Source organism: Orcinus orca, chromosome 8 (genome assembly GCF_937001465.1).
Source record: "Orcinus orca chromosome 8, mOrcOrc1.1, whole genome shotgun sequence".
Lineage (NCBI taxonomy): Eukaryota > Metazoa > Chordata > Mammalia > Artiodactyla > Delphinidae > Orcinus > Orcinus orca.
In genome coordinates, this window is record NC_064566.1 from 33253602 (window position 1) to 33276691 (window position 23090).

Sequence of the window (23090 nt, forward strand, 5' to 3'; positions counted from 1 at the left end):
TTATGTGAGTTAGGGTAGGTGGGCTGTGGGTAGACATGTCAGGTTCACATTCTGAAAGATCACTCTGAGGGAAACCATGAAAACAAAGAGAATCCCCTTCAATAGAGGAATAACTAGAAAAACTGTGATATATCCTAATCATGGAAAATAATGTAGCTTATAAGAATATGAAGTAGATATCATTGACTTATAGGAATATTCACAAGTTATTATTTAGTAGAATGAAAAATTCAGAAAATTATCTATGATATAATCACAGTTGTATAAAACAATGGCAAAAAACATATGTGTTTATATGTGTGTATATGGATATGTATATGCATATTGTTTGTAAGTGATCACATGAACATGGAAAATAAGAAAGTTTTATACATACCAGCAGGTCTACATGGGTTACCTGAGGGCATATAGGACTGATGTGTATGGAGAGGAGGGTGAGGCAGGAAATTCATAAGAGCTATAAAGAAAAAGACTGTGGTAGAAAACAAAAGCATTTATATTTAGTTTCTTTATATTGGGTTTGCCAAGAAGTTCGTTCAGGTTTTGTAAAATGAAAATCCCGAACGAACTTTTTGGCCAGCCCCAATACTTTAGCACACATTTATACATATGCACACATGCATAAAGAAACCAATAACGGGTCTTCCCTGGTGGCACAGTGCTTGAGAGTCCGCCTGCTGATGCAGGGGATGCGGGTTCGTGCCCCGGTCTGGGAGGATCCCACATGCCGCGGAGTGCCTGGGCCCGTGAGCCATGGCTGCTGAGCCTGCGCATCCGGAGCCTGTGCTCCGCAACGGGAGAGGCCACAACAGTGAGAGGCCCGCGTACTGCAAAAAAAAAATAAAAAGAAACCAATAGCATATTAAAGAAAGGAAAAAGAAATAGTCTGGTAAGAGCGTAGAACACATATTTGAAAGGTTAGAATGATTAACAGGGAATTTACTTAAGAGGCTATTACAGTGATCCAAGCTGGAGATGGTGTTTGCTTTAATTAGGAAGCCGGTGGTACAGTTAGAAAGAAGTGAACAAACCAGTTAAAGTTTAGGAAGGCAAATCAATAAGACTCAGGACTGGCTTATATAAGAAAGGTGTCAAAGAAGAGTTACATTTCTGGTTTGTGCATTTTGATTATGAAGGAGAGAATATTAGAAAGAAAAAGGCATAAAAGATGGGAGTTCAATTTAACATATGTTTCTTTTATAAAAGTGCTTTTGAGACTTTCAAATGGAAATGTCAAGTGGACTGTTGAATGAATCTATCTAGGGCTGAAAATTTAGCTCTGGGATGAAAATTTACATTCATGAGTGATCTGTATATAGTGATAATTTAAGCCATGGACAGAGATGAGATTGCCTAGGGAGATAGTATATAATAAGAGAAGAATATTACTGAATGAGCTTGAATAATATTTCATAACAGGTAGACAGAGTAAATCTGCAAAAGAAATAAGAAAGACTAGCTAGAGAGTTTAGATAAAATAAGGAGGAAATTTATAACAAGGGAGCTAAGTAAGAAAGTATTTCATGCAGAAGAAATATTCTATAATATCAAATATGACCAAAAAGTAATGAAGGAAGACTGAAAATACCTGTTGCATTTATCAACATGTAGGGCCCTGATAACCTTGTCAGAGCTCATTCAATAGAACCATAAGTGTGGAAATGGACTCAGAGTCGGTTCTTATAATCATGAGGTTAGGGAATGAAAGTATAACTATGCATATTTATTTGCAGTTGTGTAATTGAGGAGATAGTACAGCAGCTGATGGGGGTCATGAAGGCACTAGTGGGTCTCTTCTCTTCTAGGAAGGACTTACCACTTTCTGAAATTTTGTTCATCTAGATTTGTGTCCTCAGCTCCTTTATGAGTTAGAAATATGATGTTATAACTTTTGTGTCCATTCACTAAATGCTGAACAGTGCACAGGGGTCTGAAAGAATTCCCCCCAGAGGAACACCAGGCCTTCACTGGACTTCAGTGGCCCTTCAAAATCTGGAAAAGAGCTGTAGAGTGGAGAGATATGTCCCAAGATGCAGAACACTGAGAATGGGTTTGAAGAGCAAATAGAACTCTACAGGGACCCCACACACAAAAAAAACACACTAAAAGTAAAGCTGGAAAACAGAGATCTCATACAATTGGTGAGATCTCATACAATCTCATATAGCTGGTGGCTGAGATATAAAGCATAAGGTATGGGAATGTATGGGCTCCTCTAGTCTTGAGAGCCTAGCAAGGGACATGTATGAATTCTGCTCTGAAAAATTTACACAAAAGAACACAGTAAAATGTCATAAGATATACAAAGAAGCAAGAAAATGAGACACAATCAAGTGAAAAAAGTCCATGTAATCAGACCTACAGGTGGTCAGATATTAGAATTACCAGAAAAGAACTTTAAAATAACTATGATAGGAGTTCTGTTTACGATTCAGGTGCAGAGTCACAAATGAGTATTACTCTCTCCAAAACACTAGAAAAAACTGGGTAAGCTACCAAGTCGTAGTTTTAAAACATGAAACAGAGAGCTGAGGAAACAAAGATACTCAATTTAATCAAATTTCAGAAACTAACAAGCCATACACAGGAGAGAAGAGACCAACAGTTCCCTTCTTCCACGACAGAACAGTTTGAAGAAGAACATGCCATAGATAGGGGTAAGTACAATCCAGACAAATATTTAGCCAACTTTTATGACCCCTTGGGAGCTGGCATAAACTTTAGAATTCTGTTACAAAGAATTGTACCAACTCTTTTCATTGGACCGTAATTGAAAATGGGTGTCGTATACCAAATATTATCAGAGTATAAAGCTACAAGTGCTTTCTCACCCTCTTACAACCAGTGTGACTGTAATCGCTGTGTACCCTAATAATGAGCTTGAAAGTGGTTAAATATTAAAACCCAAGTAGCAGAAAAATATGAGTTTAATGATGCTTCAAGGTGTCCATGACTGCCTATTTGAGGATCATTTCCAACTCATATCCAAGCTGGAAGTCATTCTCGCTCCCGAAATGAGCCAAGTACAAACCATAGTTCACTCTACCCACCACAGTACCTTCAAAGGCTGTTCCGGAAAGACACCAGGCATCTGGATAGGGACAAAGGCACACAACAGATGGCATCTTCCAGAGAAAGATGAGCAGACATTAACAAAGATGCCATTCACAAATAACTATTGTCAGGGTTTTTTTCTAGGCATATTGAATAAAAAATAATAGTCTTAAATTTGAGTTGGTGATTAGGCTGCAATTGAAGATTGAGGAAATGCTGACAAGATGTAAATTTTAATATCCTTGTTAGTAAACAACTTAATGAAGAGGTCTGTCCTTCGATCAAAATCAGGTGTGTGGGCTTCCCTGGTGGCGCAGTGGTTGAGAGTCCGCCTGCCGATGCAGGGGACACGGGTTCGTGCCCCGGTCCGGGAAGATCCCACATGCCGCGGAGCGGCTGGGCCCGTGAGCCATGGCCGCTGAGCCTGCGCGTCCGGAGCCTGTGCTCCGCAACGGGAGAGGCCACAGCAGTGAGAGGCCCAAGTACCACAAAAAAAAAAAGAAAAAAGAAAATCAGGTGTGGGACAAGGACAACAGAGAGTCCAAACTGGATAATCAGACAGGACAGACTCACGTCCCTCAGGTACTCTATCAACCATATTCATTTCCTCTAAGGGAGAAAGTGCAAAGTAACATTAGAAATTGTACAATTAGGTTTGCCATATTAAATTATGTTTAATTTTACTCTGTTAACTGCATATATATATATATAAAATATATATATATATATCACATTCAAATAGGTTAAAAACTCCTACTAAACATTTATAAGTTAGAGCCTTACATATTTTTTCATATTCTATAATTTGCTATAAATGTTTAGTGGGGTTTATACAGTGTAGGTCTCTTTATATGAAAACATCCTCTATTAAAATATCAGTTCTTTTCAGAATGAACTAGATATAAATGCACAACAGTAAAGCAGTATTTGGCAGCTTACTTTTGAAACTTTTTGATGAAAACAAAAAGATTTGCTAGGATAGTTGAATCCACATTTCATAATGCACACTGCTTAGTGTTTATTATATACATCAATATATCATGGCTCACAGCAGATATGCTATTTGTTTTGATACTGACTTCCAATTCCAACTCACTGGAAAACAAGTGAAATTTCTTAACCAGCTTGGTTAAGGGAAAACTTTCTGGTTTATACTTCATCTCACATTTGCATTTGAAGTTGCAAATGCAACTTTTTTTTGCCTTGTACTTTTCTTGCTAGGATGTTTTCTGCTGGTGTCCCATTATTTTTGTTAATCGTGAAATGTTTTCAGTCTTTGCTTAGCACTTTCATTCTGTGAAGTGTTGGTGAGCCATTAGCTATGAGAATTATCTGCTGTTTTATTTGCTTGCTGTGAGATGGAATGGGTAGGACAGGGACTCTGGTCCCTTCTCCTTCATTCTAGTTCTCAGATCAATTTGAAATACAATATGTGATGTTCACGTGGCCCAGCTTAGTTACTCATTCCAAGGGACTTAGTATTTGTCTACTGGTACCAGTAAGGATATGCTCATGGTGATTCTGGAGCTTGGCTCCTTTCAAGTTCTGTTAGTTTTCCATGTGATGACAGACCCCAAGCCCTTCTGAAGATCCTCTGTTCTCTTCAGTTGCCACTACCCCATCTTACATTGATAAATGGTTCTCCTCAAGGAAACATAAGATCCCATATTGAGTGGCCCTTCCTCTTCCCCAGAAGCTTGTCATGAGCCTTGGATGGTGTGTGTAAGCTGTTAGGATGTTGTTTACTCTAAGCCCCAAATCTCCCTCAGCCTTACCCCAGAGCTGAGCTCTTGCCAACTGTCAGAAAAATCATACTGCTTGATGTTATCATTTTCTACTTTCTCTTTATTCAAATAACTTCCTCTCCTCTAATTACCCAAATCTCAATTGTGCATAAGTAAATATCCAGGGAGCTGATGCAGTTAGTTTCATGTGCTATGGAAACAATACATTCAGTATGTGTATTTTTAGTATATTTTTCTAATCTATACACATTTCCCATTTTTCCTTCCCCAACCATAATTCTATTCTCACATCTTCGGTCTCTGTGTATGCTATGAATATTTAATATTGTCTCAATATACAGACCATTAACTATTAAAAAGTAACAAAGCAAAGCTAGGGTTTCTTTTCTGAGCCAATAAGACATAGCATGAAAAGAGCCCCAGGGGTTTTCCTTAGTGCCAGCAAAATGCTGCCTAAAACAGTGGCATCTGGCAGTATTTACGTATTTTTCCAAAAGAAACATTCACTGAACATGTACTAACTTACTGATTTGAATCTCTGCAGCAACTTTTTGCACAGAACCAGTTTATTTCAGCACATATGTTCCTTGCAAGGTATCAATGGGGAGGAGAGAGATCAACAAGTCCCATTATTTCCATAGAGCTTTTCATTTTTCCATTAGAGCAATTCTGAGTGGATCGAAACTCAAATATTGAGAGATTACCAAGTAGTTTAGAATTAAGGGTATAGATCCTGAGAGACTGACTGAATCCGAGAGGGAATCTGAGAAAACAGGATTCCACCAAATCTGTTAGCTTCTCTACTGCAGGGCAGAGCAGAGAGATGTAAAGATATTATCTAGCGGCGTGCTGGTTAGAGGCCTTGTAGAAGGTAAAGAGAATGAAATAAGATTTAAAATAACTCCGACAGGATAAATATGTTTTACAAAGCAAGACAACAACAACATCAAGTGTTATTCTCCCTGACTCTTAAGGAGTATTAAACTATCCTGGTCTGTGATCCTCAGAAAGCATATTATCCTATGCCCCCGTATATTATAATACCTGCTTAGTTATATTTTTACAATAAACGAGGTGCCAGCCATGACTATGGGTTGTTCTCAATGGCCGCACTTATTCTGAAGAGATCTTGAGTGCTCACTCATATCACAAGAAAATTTTATTCTCACATTCTTCAACTTACAGATCTTGCAAGAAATGAGAGAATACTTCCAAAATCATACATAATTTATCTGGAGGGGAATGTCACCTTGACTTTTCAAATAAAAGTGTTGTGTTTTGGGGGAGAAAGACCTAGAAACTGTTTTCTTATTTTCACAAATGTCATCTCTTATAGAGATAAAATTAACATTCAGCTTTGTCTCAGCAACAGGAAAGAATAAAAGACAAAGAGGAAAAACACATTTTTTTCTTTTTAATAAAATTCCATATTATTATTTTTTTAATTACACAAAATTTTACTCATTTCTTATGGTAAAGGTTAGGATACCAGACCATTTTCTGGTAAAATATCTGCTCTAAAACAAAGATGTTTTCTCAAGGTTTATTCCTTTATTTTCGGCAAACTCTTAACTTCTTTTTTGTTTCTGGATAACACTGAATCTTTGTTTTAATTAAAAATAATTTTTATGCAAATAAGTAAATGGTTGCATACTTTTAAAAATAAAAACTGTGTTTCTAAAAAGCAAAGTTTACACAAAATGGCATATTTTAGACTAATAAATACATAGTCTTCATTCCTTTCAATCATTCTGTGACATTTCACATAGAAAATTCTAGATCATGTTTTTTTAGGTGTAGGGCACAACTAACTACTTACCTTTGTAGAACTATAATGGCTTGGCCATTTCAACCCAGTGCTAAATAAGTCAGATGACATATTTCACTTTCAGAGCTCCTTGTGTGATTAGCTACAACACAGTTCTCTCTGTGCCCAGTCTTGCCTCTTTACCCTTCGTTCTACAGTGTTGATCTCTAAAGAGTTCCTTAATAAACATCCACAGTCTATGCTCAACTCTGAGAGACTGCTTTTTGGAGAACCCAAACTGTGACAGCATCTATTCTTAACAGCTCAGAATACAGATGGCATTTAGCTCTAAGGACACGGGACATAAGCTGTGATTGCTTTTTGTTTCGTGTACTTTTATTTCACTCTTCTGCCTCCTGGGAAGTGGCTCCAATAAGAAGCTAAAAGTCAGAAACAAAAGAAACAAATGACTGAAAAATTGAACAGCTGAATAAATTCCTTTTGGAGATATAAAAATCATTTAAACTACATCTTACTTAAATGGGTTGAGAATTCTTTTTCTCAAAGCTCTTGAAATAATGAAAAGTTGCATTAAAATGTGTTCCTTTTGTCACGCCAAATGTCACTGAAATGCTTTATAAGGAGGCCACTGATTCTTGTTCAGCACAAGACTACTTGTGGGGTACATCAATGATGAGGTTTTCTCTCTTAAAGCCTTTGTAAATATGAAGATCCACAGAGATACAATAATAATAAGAACAATTGTGATAAAAATAATAGTGATAAAAGAGAGTGAGAGAGATTTGGTAGAAATTTTGATTTTTAACACTTGAGTAACATTTTACCCATGGGGAACTCTTCTTAGAAATTGATCAATGGGACAGCTGTTCTTGGAACTAATGAGTTGAGGCAGCTCTAGAATGGTGGATGGTGGTAGTTGCTGGGCAACGTTATCCATGACTGATAATCTCTGGGCCTCTTAACACCTTGCTTGGGGAGAATGAGGGAAAACCTACTTTTAAATCATGTGGCTTTAGGGCTCAGAAGAAACGTTGAGAACATAACTTAAGGTGTTAAAGGGTTATCAAAGAGAAAAACTAGGTAGAATATAATGTTTATGTTTTATTCTCAGGCTTTAGGTGATTTCCACAAAAACAAAAACAGGCAAATACAATGCATACCTATGCAGCCCTTTGTTATATTTTAAATATCAGGTATTATTAAGGTCCTAACATATGAGCTGAGATAATAACATTTATTTTTTTATTTCTAGGTTATTCTCACTGAGCTTCATGTTTTTTAAGCCATAGTATAATAATTGTTTCATGCAATTCCTAAATTTGAATAATAGTGTAGTGATAATTCTTTTCATTTAGTGAGCTAGTACTTAATTGTAGGATCTAATTTTCTGGAAGAGAAATGGCTGCGAAATGAATTTGAGAAATATTACTGTTCTAGTTTTGGATGAATCAAGATAACGGCTACTTTTTTTTTTCCCCGGTACGCAGGCCTCTCACTGTTGTGGCCTCTCCCGTTGCGGAGCACAGGCTCCGGACGCGCAGGCTCAGGGCCATGGCTCACGGGCCCAGCCGCTCCGAGGCATGTGGGATCTTCCCAGACCGGGGCACGAGCCCGTGTCCCCTGCATCGGCAGGCGGACTCTCAACCACTGCGCCACCAGGAAGCCAAGATAATGGTTACTTTTACAGGATCTGTATTGACCACAGTCCCACAATGCTGGAAGAGATGGAGTCAGAAAATTTGGAGCTATGGAGGTAAGTAAATAATGATACCTGGTTAGTAGCCAATTATCTGACTCATATTTTGTAAATAAAAGTATTTTCTTTTATGGTGTGAGGGCACTCTGCTTTGCCACTGAAAATTCCATGTCCCTGTAATGCCATCTCAAAGTATGAGGCTCAGGAATATGAAGCAGTTTGTTAAATGTGGTTTGCACTCAAGGGCAGTGAGGATGCTATTGGAACAACTCTGTTTATTAGCTTGTTTTCCTGGAATTGAGGAGCTGATGAATAAGGAGACATGGCATGACAAGTAGTAGAAAAACAGCCAGCAACAGTTACTGAGCGTTACCCTTCAAGAGTGTTCTCCAGAGTATTTATTTGTAAGGAGTATTAGGCAAACATTAGAGTTCGTATTTTGTTGGGGTCTCGTTTATTTTCATCCTCAGATAAACTTACATGTGAATTAGTTTTGCTTTTAGGTATTTAAGTCTCATAACAAAGCCAGAGCCTTTGCTTATAGTGGAGTAGCTCTATGTTGACATTAGAAGGGAAAATTGCCAGAAGGAATTAGCACAGTAATTAGGGAAAAAAAAAATCTACATTGCCAAAGAATCTTTCTGAATGTGTGTTTTCCACGTAGAAGAAGAGATTTAAACCGAGAATTTGTCTGCATAAACAGATAGTTTGGAAGGATATGGCATTGGTTACCTAGGCAGCACCAATCTTTATTTCTAACCCTTGATAAAAGGTCAATGTGAATATGGGGAGCATGATTTTACTTTGACAGACTGCATGGTGGTGTGTTCTAACAATTCTCTGGGTAATCAGAATTTCAAATGCTCTTGGTAGTGTTTTCAAATGTAGTATGTTGTATTGCACTCAACACTGCTATGGATGAGGTTCAGTCTCCAAGGAAGTAGCTTAGATTTGCAATGTTGAAATTAAATTATTTCTATTCCTGCAGGGAAAACTAATCCTAGGTAGCCAGTAAGCATGCAGCTCACTTGGCTCAATCCGTTATTCAAAAAGCATAGAAAGACATAGGAAAAACTAGTTTGAATTTGACATTGTCATAAATTGTAACTACATTTAGGAAGTTAGTATCCTTCTATATGAAATATTGCAAACACATACAAATATAAACCCATATTCATATACAAATCATACTTCAAGGAGACACCAAGTTAATATTTTCAAAAATATGATTGTGTCTGAATTTCTGATGTGAAGATAGATATACATCTTTGTTTTGACAAACAGTTTACCACACCTTCAGACTTGGGGCTGCTGGTGTTGACAATAGCTCCTACCAGGGAAGGCATTGTCTAGGAAACTCTCATTTTAATAAAATTTGAAAAGAGGAATAGAACATTCAATGGAGAAAGCAAGGTAATGCATAATATATAAAAGGGTACAGAACTTAGTATGTAGGACCCTACATTTTCACAATCTTGTTTCTATTGTGGGTTTATAATTCTTATAGTAGGAGTCCCTGGGAAGAATTCCCATTTTTATAAGACCTGAGCCCTCCAAGCAAATGCCAATCTGTCATAGGACTTTATCACTTTGGTGGCCAGACTGTGCCATAAAATTATTGAATTATATGGGCCTTATTAGTAACTAGATAATTACTAACTAATAATATATTAGTTCAAATTTAGTTTCAAATGCTATGTTTGAATTGTTAACATGTGATAGGCTTTTAGCCATATACTTTGAAATGTAGAGAGGATTACTTGTACATTGGAAACTCAACTCATAACTACCTGATTACTACTGATAGAAGCCACAAATGTATACAGTTTAAAAAATATATATCACTGTAAAATATTTCATATACAGTCTTCCCTTCATATCCTTGGGTGGGGACCCCGCGGATATAGAGGGCTGAATATGGGACTTGAGCTTCCATGGATTTTGGTATCTGCAGAAATCCTGGAACCAATCCCCCCTGGATTCTAGGGGACAACTGTATACATGAAATCTATTCATGATCAGGGTCTTTTGCTTAACTTCTAAAACTTAGTGGGAAAACTGTGAAATAAATTTTTGCCAATCTAGGAACTACAAGTGGAAGAAGAGACCTAATTAAAACATGTTGAGATAAATTGCTTAGCGCCACACAGCCAGTAAGTGGCAAGGCAAAGATGAGAAACCAGGCCTGACTGATATACTTACTGCCTGAGCTTTATTCACGTTGCGAATTTGTTGTTAAAACACGCTGAATATGTAGAAACGTTTAATGTTTACCATTTAATAAGCAAATATTTGTCTATTAATTATTATTATTTATGTTTAATTTGTTTTGAATCTTTTTTTTCTAATGGTCGAAGTTTTTCTAATTTTTTCCCCACTCTTATTTGGGAAACATACATTTTATTGCTAGTCTTTCAGTGGTTACTCCTACTTTTGTAACACATATCTTAATTAATTTTTCTAGAAAGTATAAAATTGTTGATTATAAGACAAGAACACTATCACTCTATATTTACAGGCTAAACCTACTGCCCATTCCTACTTGCAACTTCACTATTTTTTAAATTTAATTGTTCTGCTTGTATAGAGTTGGTGTGTTACAGCATATTGGGGTGGCATAGTATACTGGTGACAAATCAAGGGCTAAAAGGTCCATTGACCCACTTAGGTATTTTCACACAATATAATAGGGACGAGTGGAAATATTAATTTGATTTATACAGATACAGAGAGAAAACATAATTATCTGTTTACTTACATGTTTATATCTATCTACTTATCTATCCTCTAAATTGTTAATGTTCTTTATCTGAAAAAATATATAACTAGTTAGATGGGTAGTTTGATTTGTTAAGTCCAAATAATGTTTCAACAGTTTGGGAAGTTAACACTTTTTCCTAAGAATGACACACTTTGTTAACACTTAATATTCACCATGTTAACATCCATTTTGCATTACCCATCTGCTGTAGAGTAACTAGGAGCTACATAAAAGAGAAAGCAGTCATACTCCTGATAAATATTTAAAGTTAATACATTCACTGACTCCCTGTTCCACTTGCTACCCTCTTCCTATTATGCACCCACTCTTCCCTTGGGTGATTTACATATTTAGGTTTCAGTTTGACTACAAGTATATAAATACTTCAACATTAATTTTAAAAATTATGGGTTCAGGAAAACTAAACACACATTTTACTTCACATCTGATATAACTTCAAAACTGAGATTGATTTAATTCCCCTTTTGAAGGGAGATTTTTGGAGGTGCATATTTAGATCATTGGGTAGTGACTACTAGGTCAAATTATCTAACTAAGGGATTGTGTTGAGAGAGGGAAGTTTTGAATCTTTGAATGACTGGGAATTCACAGAGCTTGAATATTATACATATGAATGCAATTCTAAGAATATGTGATTTGTTTTAAACTTCAAAAAATGTGACAGTAGTGAAGCTCTCTGACTTACACAGTCTATCACTTCCAACTATGCTTCATGAATCTTCTCAATGCAGTTCTGTATAATTTGCATGCATGTTTTTGACTAATACAATGGAAATAATTTGAGTGGAATAATTCTGAGGAATTACATTGAATCCCCAAATATTTATAACCTCAGAGCATTATTCTTAGTGCTGAGGAAGTTGTACTGTAGAAAAAGTGTTAACAAGGAAAACTTTATTTTAATGATTAATGGCATGGAATAGAATGGTAAAGTTCTTGCATCCAAACCAGTTCCATGACTTACTGGCTGTGAGATTACAGATAGATTAATTCAAGCTCTTTAACTCTTTTTCCTTGTCTGTAAAATGGGTATAATAATAATATGTACCTCAGAGTTGTTACGAAGAACAGATAATTTCAAATGTGTAAAGCCTTTTAAAAGTGCTTAGGTAGGTAAGGATGAGATAACAATTCTAGGGGACAGCATTCACCGTGTGAATGTTATGTGATTAGTGACACTACATAGTGTGGATATGGTGACCTTCACAGTTTACACAGCAGACATAAACAAGGTAAACAAGAAGTAGTTATAGAAATTACTACCATTGGGGTAAAATCAGGAAAACGATATGTCCTGGTTTGCTCAGGATGAGGCTGATTTGTGCCTACCATCATGGCATCATTGTCACAAGGTCACCTTTCACTCTCAGAAGTGTCCCAATGTATACATTAAATTGTAGAGTCATTATATTCAAAGGAGCATATTTATGGCAAACATTTCATTTGGATGAAACTTACTCATACTTGTCTTTTTTTTTTTTTTTTTTCATACTTGTCTTTTGAACTTTAATCAAGAGGATGTTATGTGTACCCAAATATATATATATATATATATATATATGTGACATCAGGCACTTTAAAATCTGCATGGCCCATTCACGAGTACAATTTTCCACAACCAGGGAAACCAAAATGGTTCAGAAGAAGCACTATGTTTGCTGAGCCTCTGCCACATGCCACCACATGGTCTTTACTGATGGCATTTCTCTGTTGTCCTGCATTCTTAAATATGCTTATCCTGGAAGATTCCAAAAAGAAACTAAGTCTTTTATTCTTGTTGTCCAAGGTCTTTCTGTGCTTCATGCAGACTTGAGGAAAAAACAAGGAAGAAAAACAAAAAAGCAAACAAAAAACTATTGCTTCAAAGGCCTCAGATCTTATCCCTGAGGCAGAGCTCAAAAATACACCATAGAAACCTGCACTGCAAGCAGTTCACTTGCTCCCCCCATGCAAACTTCTCTTTCAGATCGCTACCTGGTGAGGTTATCATCTCATCTATAACCAAATCAACTCTAAATTCTGATTTAGTCTAATTAAATTCTATTAAATTCTATTAAATCACTTCTAACACATTTTGAAATAAGCAACTATATTAAGTTCAACTCCAGATACGTTTATTGATCAGACACCTGTGCCAAGCAAAGCGCTAAAGGCTACTGAGGAGGTAAAACGTTCACAGAGCCGAGAGTCATGTTGTCACAGAGCTTTCAGTGGGGTGGAGTGGGAAGATAGAAATTAAACACTTTTACAAACAAATGTAAAATTACAAATGTGATCATTGTTGGAGCAGAAAGATTGATGGTGTAATAAAGAAAATTAGGCAAAAAGTGCCTCCTCTTCATTGAGAGGATACATAAGAGAAGGGAAGTTTGACAGGATAATAGAAGCTGAGATTCTATGAGGAGAAAGTTGTAAGTGGTTGGGTGAAGGACCTTGGAAGGTGGTAGAGCAGTTTTCCACCTACAGGAGTCAAGAAGACCTTGTGGCAAGAAGATAAAGTACAGTACACTTCTAGAACTAGGGGAAAAATGGGTTCATGTGAGAAAAAATTGTAACCCAAAAGTTTCAAAGATTTGTTAAAAAATATAAACATTACACTGAGTTCCAGACAACTTAGAGGCATTAGATTCTGCCTCTCTGAGACTGTTCCCCTGCTATATTAAATGATGATTCTAATCCTTCATCTATGTCACAGGATTGTTATGTGACTCAAATCAGACAATTTATGTAACGATGTTTTATAAACTCTAAAATATATATACGGTGACATATGGTCAAATAAATTGATAGTGCTTTTGAAGGCAGAATTTGTTCAATTCTGAAAGGTAATGACTTTAATAACAGATCAAAATTAATGCCATCTATAGGGCTGTGTGTACATGAGTAATTCATTCTGCTAATGAATTAGAAAGGTTTGGGTGGTACTTCCCCCAATATAGACTCCACTGTAAATGACAGAAAGGTTCCAATTTTCAACTACATATTAAAATAATATGGGTTTTGAATTCAGACAGATCTGTGTATAAAGGTCAGATCTGTCACTTACTTCCTAGGTATGAGAATTTAGGGGTTTTTTTCTTTTATTTTTAACTCTATTAGCTCTCTGTTTTTCCATCTATAAATGAGGATAATGCAAATTTTTCAGGGCTGTTCTGAGTATAAAGTATTGCATATAAAAATTAATTAACATGGGACATAGCCAACAGGGTATGCTCAGTAAATTTTAGCTGTGAATTTTTGCCTGTCATTTTTGTACTCTGCATCTGCAAATAAACAATCCCAACTCTATAGCAATTCTGTAAGCATTTGGCATGTGTCACATTGAATCTAGCTGATTTTTTACTCCTGGGGATATATTTTATTAATTGGAAGTATTTATATTCAATTGTAACAGAGACTTCAAAAATAATTTCTTTGTTTTCAAGCCTTCTACTCAGATGCCATTATCTTCCCATTAAACATTCAGGAAGCAAATAAACATAAAAAGACATAATAAGCACATGAAAGAGGCTCAGTAGGAGAATTAGTGTTAAATCTAGTAAATTGACATAGAGAACATTTATGCTACATATTAAGATGGAATACAAATAATCTACCCCCTTGTGTGTGATTTCTTTACATACTAATTAGATTATTTCTACATATGGAAAGCACGTAGTCTTTATACCACAAGGAAAAAGACCAAATAAAATTCTGGGTGACTTGATTCAATGAATATATTCCTCTAGGCCACATTTTTTGAGTCATGCAATATAGTACCATCTAGAATGTACTATATTCTTTGGAAAAGGACTTTGGTGTTACTTGCCCATTTTAAGATGTACGACTGAGATCCAAACTGTCTTGGGAAAAGAGAGTAAATAAGTAATCAACCAAGTAGAATTATAATGTTTAACTCCATTTACTATCTTATTTTATTAAACTTCTTTCTAGCATTACCATATTCAAAATATTCTCAACCCATGTTTTCGAAGTTATGTATCTTTCGTTTTTGAGCTGCATTTCTCCACATAGCACTACATTTATAAATGAATAAAATTGCATAACATGCATATTTCTATAGCCTTAATTTTAAGAGAGTTATTATTTATTACAGAAAAGTCCAATATTTTACATCATTTTTTCGTAATCTTTAGTAGTCTCTGTTCCAGGGCCATTTCAATGTGTTTATGGATTAATATAATTTCTCTATAATTTTCTCTATAATTTTCCAGGGCTTGGCCTATAGTTTTTGTGTGCCCTTATATTACAGACTTTCATAAATGTCTTGTTAAAATGTAATCAAAGTTGAATATAAAATTTTAACCAACTTTTACTTTTAGGTATGTATATAAAATTGTAGAGCATGCCAGTAAGGGCTAAAATAAAACAGAGAAATAAGACAGTTGATTTGTTAAGGAGATAGAGTTAAGTAACGAATTCTTCCTTTTGATTTTTGCCATAACAATGTTGCTTGCATAATACATATTTTTAATAAAAAGCTATCAATGTAAACACAGGTAATATACTGCATTGTTTCTCCACTCTCTGGAGTTTAACTAATATTAGATGGCTCTAGGCTCTGGGGAGATGGAGAATTAAATGACAAGACCAGTAGGGGACATATAAGCAATCAGCAAAAGGTTTTTGAGTAGCTGCTCACTGAGCCAGGCACAGTAGGGGATACAGAGTGTTAATAAAGTTATTTCCTTCCCTCAAGACAGTTAAGTACATAGAATAATAGCAGTCTTGATTACTTTAAAGCCATTATGTAGGTCATTTGCCGATACTAATTATCAATAGATTGATGCTGTAACATTTGATTTCCCTGAAAGATTAGGTAGTAATGATAATGCAGAGTTCAAGTTACCAAAACATGATGTAATAAAAAATGCAAAAATTTTCCACACTTTTTATGAAAATCACATTAAAAATCTAGAATTTTGTCAGCCTTCTGTGAAATAATACCTGGTAATAATAAAATATGCAGAAGACCTAGTAGAAGAGAAAAGAGAAATTGGAGCAGAAAAAGAACTCTCCATTAGATTATCATACAAGAAATACTAAAGGAAATTCTTCATTCTCAAGAGATATGTTGACAGATGGAGACTCAGATTTATAGAATGAAGAATGCTGGAAATGACTTGTGCAAAAGAAAAATTATATATTGATAGTAATGGGAGACAGGTTTCTCATTGTTGGAGAAGAGAGTTACAAATATCAGAAGGAGGAAATCTAGAGTGTACTCTGTAGTGTTGATTTATAACAGAGATGTAAGTATGCACTCAGGATCCTGAATATCTAGATATGCAGATACAGATATAAAATATAGATATATAGATAAAGATATAGGTATAAAATACAGATATATACCTGTTTATAAATACATGCAATAGATGTGAATATATGCAATATGCATATGGAATGTGTATCTATGTTTCCTCCATATCTGTTTACTTAGAAAGCCCAAAAGCCATGACACCCCAGTAGGAATAAGCACACCTATTATTCAGATCTTTGTTTCTAAACCCATTCTTTACTAAAGGAAACTAGGACTCCTCCTAGTAAAGGCATATCTCAAGATTGGGATGAAAAAATATATTTAAGATGAGCCTGAAACATCTTCTCGTGTAATAAAGTACTCAAAGAATAATAAAAATATATCAAAATGACAAGGGAATGAGACTGAAAGTATTTACAGTGTCTAAATACAGGTCACTTTAAGCATCAAAACATAATTTTAAAGTGTTAAGAAATTTACAGCATCAAAATACTCTCACAGATTACTTTTCAACAACAGAGAAAAATGTAATTTACAGTGAAGAATCTTAGAAGATACCACTATGACCAAGTGATGAAACATCATCAATACTGTGATAAATTTATTTCTGTGCTATTTCCTACCAAAACAGTTTAACTTGAATCTAATTAAGGGGAAATATGAGACAAATCCAAATTGAGAGACATTCTAAAAATAATTGGCCTGGACTTTTCAAATGTATCAATGTTAAGAAAGAGCAAAGCTAAAGATTTTTCCAGATCAAAGGAGATTAAAGGAATATAGCAGTTAAATACAACACATGAGCCTGAATTGGATTCTGGTTTGAGGGGGGAAAAAAAGGTCATTTCTGGGATTAGTGAGGAAATCTGAATATAGACTGTGGATACTAGTTGGAGATAAAAGTATTATATCAATGCCAGGTTTCCCGATTTTGAGAATTGACCTGCAGAATGTAAGAAAATATATTTCGTTCATAGGAAATATAAACTGATATATTTAAGGCTAATGGAACCAAACTCATTAAAGTCACTTTCAAATGGGAGAAAGAGAGAGAGAGTCACAACAAATGAGGCAAATGTAAAAATTTTTGTGAATTTGAGGGCTTCCCTGGTGGCGCAGTGGTTGAGAGTCCGCCTGCCGTTGCAGGGGACACGGGTTCGTGCCCCGGTCTGGGAGGATCCCGCGTGCCGCGGAGCGGCTGGGCCCGTGAGCCATGGCCGCTGAACCTGCGTGTCCGGAGCCCGTGCTCCGCAGTGGGAGAGGCCACAACAGTGAGAGGCCCACATACAGCTTAAACAATAAAAAAAAAAAATTTTGTGAATTTGATAAAGTGTATAGCAGAGTTCTTTGTATTATTCAATAATTTGATTGCATACAAAAGAGACAAGAAAAGAAAGAGAAAAGCAGAAAACAGAAATTAATTAGGTAAAAATGCAAAAAGTATATCCCTAAGTAATAAAACACTGTTCTGAAAATACAACAAAATGAAGCTACCATTAGCTAAGTTAATCAAGAAAAAGGAGAAAGTAAAAAAATACAAAATAAGAAATCATAAGTATAAATTACCATTGACACAGGAGGGCTTTTAAAATTCATGAGGCTACTTTACAATTCTTTATGAAAACCTAGATGAAATAGAATCTCTTAGTTAAATATAATTTTAAAATCCACTATCAAACTTAAACCACTAGGGGCAGAATGTCTAAGCAAATTGATATCTGTAAAAGTAGACAATGTTATCAAAAGACTTTCCGCCAAATCTCCATGGCCAAATGGCTTAAAAGCAAATGCTTCCAAATCTTCAAAGACCAGATTGTCTCAAGGTTACAGGAATTATTCCAGAGCATAGGAAGTGAAGAACAACTTCCATTTTTGGAAGCAAATATAACACTGAAATCTAAACCTAATAAATGTACTACAAAATATTATAGACTATCACTTAAAGATATCAAAAACAAAAGTTAATTAAAATTTTAGCAATCAAAATCTAAAACCACATCAAAAATAACAATGCCAATGTGGATTTATTTCAGAAAATGGTCCATATTAGAAACCTATAATATAAATCACTTTATTAGTAGATCTGAGGATAAAAGTCATATAATTATCTCTACACATGAAGAAAATCCTTTGGCAAAATTCAGCACCTGTCTCTGACAAAAACATGTAAGAAAATGGAATTTGTTAACGTAGTTTTAATACAAATATAGATAGGTACACCTTTGAACTATGGGTAGCATATTACTCAGTGGGAAACACTACAGCCATAAGCAAGGCATATGGTTTGTTACCATCTCCTTTATATAATTTAACACTGTAATAGATGAAAGAGCAAATGCAATGAAACAAAAGACATCATTGAAGATATAATAAATTGAAAAAAGAAAGCAAAGCAATCTTTATTTGTAGATATTAAGGTAGTATATCTGGAAAGCATTAAGCATCAATGAAAAAAATAAAACAATTTAGTAAGGTTTCAGGGTATTAAATTAGCATACAGGAATTAAATGCTTTCATAAACTTAACAACAATTTATATGGTATAATGGGAGAGAAAGTGCCATGTACAATAACCACAAAGATGATGAAATATGTAGGGATTAACTTTAAAACTAATGTGAAAAATCTATTATGAAGAAAAGCATAAAACACTCATGAAAGATACTAATTAGACTTGAACAAACGGAACGGCATCTCTTGTTTTCAGATAGATTCAACATAATAAGTAAGTCATTTGCCCCTAAGTCAGGTTATAAATTTAATATGATTTTCCCTCAAAAGCAAACAAGCAAGTTCTTTTAATGATATTAGACAGGCTGATGGTAATATTAATATGAAAAATAAATATTCAAGAATATCTATAGAAATATTGAAAATAAAAACTACATTGGGTGAGCAGTCCTTTTGGATATTAAAACATACCATGAAGACTCTATAATTACACAATGTGATAATTAAGCATGATTAGACAGAGACCTGTGGCATCAAGTCAGCTATAAAAATACAGACATAAGTAGGGAACACAGTATACAATACTATGATATGATAAAGGTAGCCTCTGAAATCACCAGGCTCTTTCTTTCCACATCTATGAAATGATAAAAATAGTACTTGCCCCTCCCAGCCCAGATTGTTGTGAGAATTGAATGATGTATTTTAGAGCAAGTCACCTGAAAATAATAAATTATTATCATAATTATTATTATGAATTGGAAAACCTCAGCAGGAAGTCCTCTTGCATTTTCTGTGTTTCACAGACTCATTGGACACAACAAAATTATCTGTCCACAAAGTAAACTATGGCTTTCTGCAGGATAGATTAGCTAACAGGTTGCAATAAACCAGCGTTGATGATCTTGGTGAAACTGACATTGCAGTATCTTCTAGATTTTTGAAAATATTCTTTCTATTCAAATAGAGAAACCCTTTAGTGAAAGTGTCTTTGTTTACCATAAAACTGAATGGGATGCATTTTTTCCTCACAGGTAGTCTTCTTGGACTGCCATAACAAAACACTGTACACTGGGTGGCTTAAGAGAAACTGGTTTCCTAACAGTTCTGGAAGCTGAAAATTTGAGATCGGGGTGCCAGCATGGTTGGGTTCTGGTAAGAGCTCTCTTTCTGGCTTGCAGATGGCCACCTTCTCTCTGTTTCCTCACATGGCACAGAGAGGGGACATGCTCTCTGGTGTCTTATAAGGGTACTAGTGTTATCACGAGGACCTCAACCTCATGACTTCATCTAAACCTAATTACCTCCCAAAGACCCCATCTCCTAATGTTATCACATTGGGCATTAGGTTTCAACGTATAAATTTGGGGAAGATAAAATTCAGTACATAGCATAGTCTATTGCAAATCCTCCACATACTAACAAAACTGGTAAAAAACTGGGACAAAAGGATGGATTTAAGGATGCCTCATCAATTTTTCATAAATCAAGGTTATAACACACCACTGTAAGGCAATTATACTCCAACAAAGATGTTAAAAAAAAAGGTTAAACAGTGTTTCTTCCTTTGACAAACAGAAGAAAATAGATATCATTTTCCCTAAAGATCAATTTTGATAGAGTATATTTTAACGCCATCCTATCAACAATTTTGTATTAATTTTGACCCTTTATGTACATTGTTTTTGAAAATATCTTCTTAATTTATAGTATGGGTAGCTCAGAATATTAAACATGCTATACTGCAAAATAATATTTGTCTCATTACTTTTGATTATATTTGCATCCCTATGGTTAATCCAATAGAAATCCACCTCACCACAAATTCCCAGTGTCTACAAAAGTTCTTTCCTCTTTATGCCATTAGAGAAATCCATTTTAAAAATCTCCACCTAAATATTCATTTTCTTATCAACAAAATTTCTCACATAACTTTCAGAAATATGCTAATCTAATTATTTGATTCATTATCTACATTTTAGAAATCTCATGTGCATATAAATGAATTTCATTCATTTTTTCACTGTTTACTTTCTTGTTGAGAATAATAGAAGAAATTAAAATTTACTGAGTTTTAATGTCAGAAAAAGAGCATGAAGCAAACCTAAACTTCACAGAGAGTCAAATCTTTTCAAAGATATGCTACGTTGTGAGCCTGACTCATACTTACATGGTTAAATTTGTTTCATTATAAAGATTAAATATAAAACTGGAAGATTTGGTATTATTGATATTATTGATGTATACTAAAATATATGCTACTTATCACATCGGGTGTGTTTTTACTTTTCTTACTGCTGGTAAAGTAATTCTCATGAATCATGCCTTTTATTGTATAAAATATATCCAAAATTCAATTTGCTTAATGTAAAAGTGTTCGGTATTCTGGAAAAATGGTATTTGCGTCAAGACTGAACAAGCTAGACTTCTATCATGAGCTACATAACCCCTAATAACAGTGAATACAAGGATTTACTTACAGCATATAGTTCATATGCTTTTGCAATTTAATAAGAGTATTGAATATCTTAAAGCTTTTGAGTAAATGCTGTTTTTAAAGTGTTATAGAAGATTGTAATGTAGTTTACTTAATTGTCTTTCAAGTATCAATTTTCTGCATCTTACTTAAACAGAACCAAAATGAAGAGTTTTTTTAATATCATCGATGCAAGTTCAGTGATAGCTACCACCAAACTTCTTATATATGTAGGAAAGATGAGTCATGTTTTAGAAAGGGTTCAGAACTAGCTTGAATAAACCAAAAAGTAAAATAGAAAACAGGAATCTTTCACATTTATACAATCTAAAGGGTCACCACATTTTATGCATATTTAAAAAGCCAAGTATCTGTATTGAGATTATATTTATGCACTATATTTGAGTACCTTTTCTGAAGGACAATAGCTTTGCAAGAGAATGAAGCATCTAATTTCCTATTTTACCCTTAAACTGCTCTCTTGAAGTCACTACTCAGGTGGCCAGGAGATCTAATTATACTCAGACAGTACTTGTGTCCCAGTCCCTAACTGTCACCCTCTAACCTTAACTGAGGAACATTCCTTTGTCTTTTGTGACATCACATCCACTAATTTAATAGAGAGGGATGTTCAGAGCAGATGAAATTACTAGATTAAATGCTTTTCTGCTGTTTTTATTTTTTTCCTTTAAACACTCTTCTGCTGTTTTTTCCTTGGCATTTCTAAGGATCTCCCCCCATTCATGAGGATATTAGATAATTTAGATGTTGGCTTCCTGATACCTTTATAAATTGAGCCAAAATTGAAGATCTCAAGGATCAGGAGCACGAAAATTTTACCATACTATGTGACAGTCCTTAGGGATATTTTGGCTGAAACCCGATCGGTGGGTGATGCCCAATGACTAGTATTGGATTTGTGGCTCTAAAGCGTAATTGCTACTACCTGGAAGTTATACAGGATTTGCTACCTTGGTAAACTGACTTCACGCAGTGTCCTTTTTGACATATCAGTTTTCCCTCTTGGATGAAAGAAATCACTGGATAAATTAATTCAAGAAGGAGAAAAACTGAGCCTCAGTTGGGAACCAGGAGCCTAACTACTCATGAAGAATTCTGAACCGGGGTCTTCTCTCCTCAAGTCTCTTCTATTTGATGCTTTATAACAAGCCAAGGAAATAGGAAGACATGCAATGGCTTAGAGAATAGCATAAAGAGCTAGAGAATGCCCCCAGTACTATAGATCTTTTTGCCTGATAGGATCACAAATTGGACAGGCACATGTGCTATTGAGGGGATCATGTGATATTTTAGGGAAAAAGTCTTAAGAAAGCTGTGGCTACATCCATGAACTCCTTTCTTGAGTATTACTATTCTCAAATATTACTAAAAACATCTGAGAAATAAACAAACAATAAAATTAGAAAGTTGGGCTGATCACCCACATCTGGTTCTGTAGACGCTTTAGATTGAGCATGAGATCTTGTTATGTAGCTTAATCTGGGTACTCTTGGCTCTTGATTTGGAAATGTACTACAGACTCCAATTATAATCTTCCTTGTATTATTTGTCCACATTGCAATGTTCAGATGTGTTATCTCAAGAGTCTTAAATTTTGTTGTGAAATACTGCTGTACCATCATGTGATCCAACAAACGACCTTCAAACAAACAGAACGAAAAAACCTGGGATCTTACAACTACCCCTGGAAAATGTACATACGTGAATATCACACAATAAATATCTGTGAAGATCTGGATCGATCACATTCTCAGCTGTTAATGGTCTATTCTTTAGATCAAGATGAAGAATAATCATGGGAGGAATTGGGGGTAGAATTGATGGGAAGGGGCATTGGA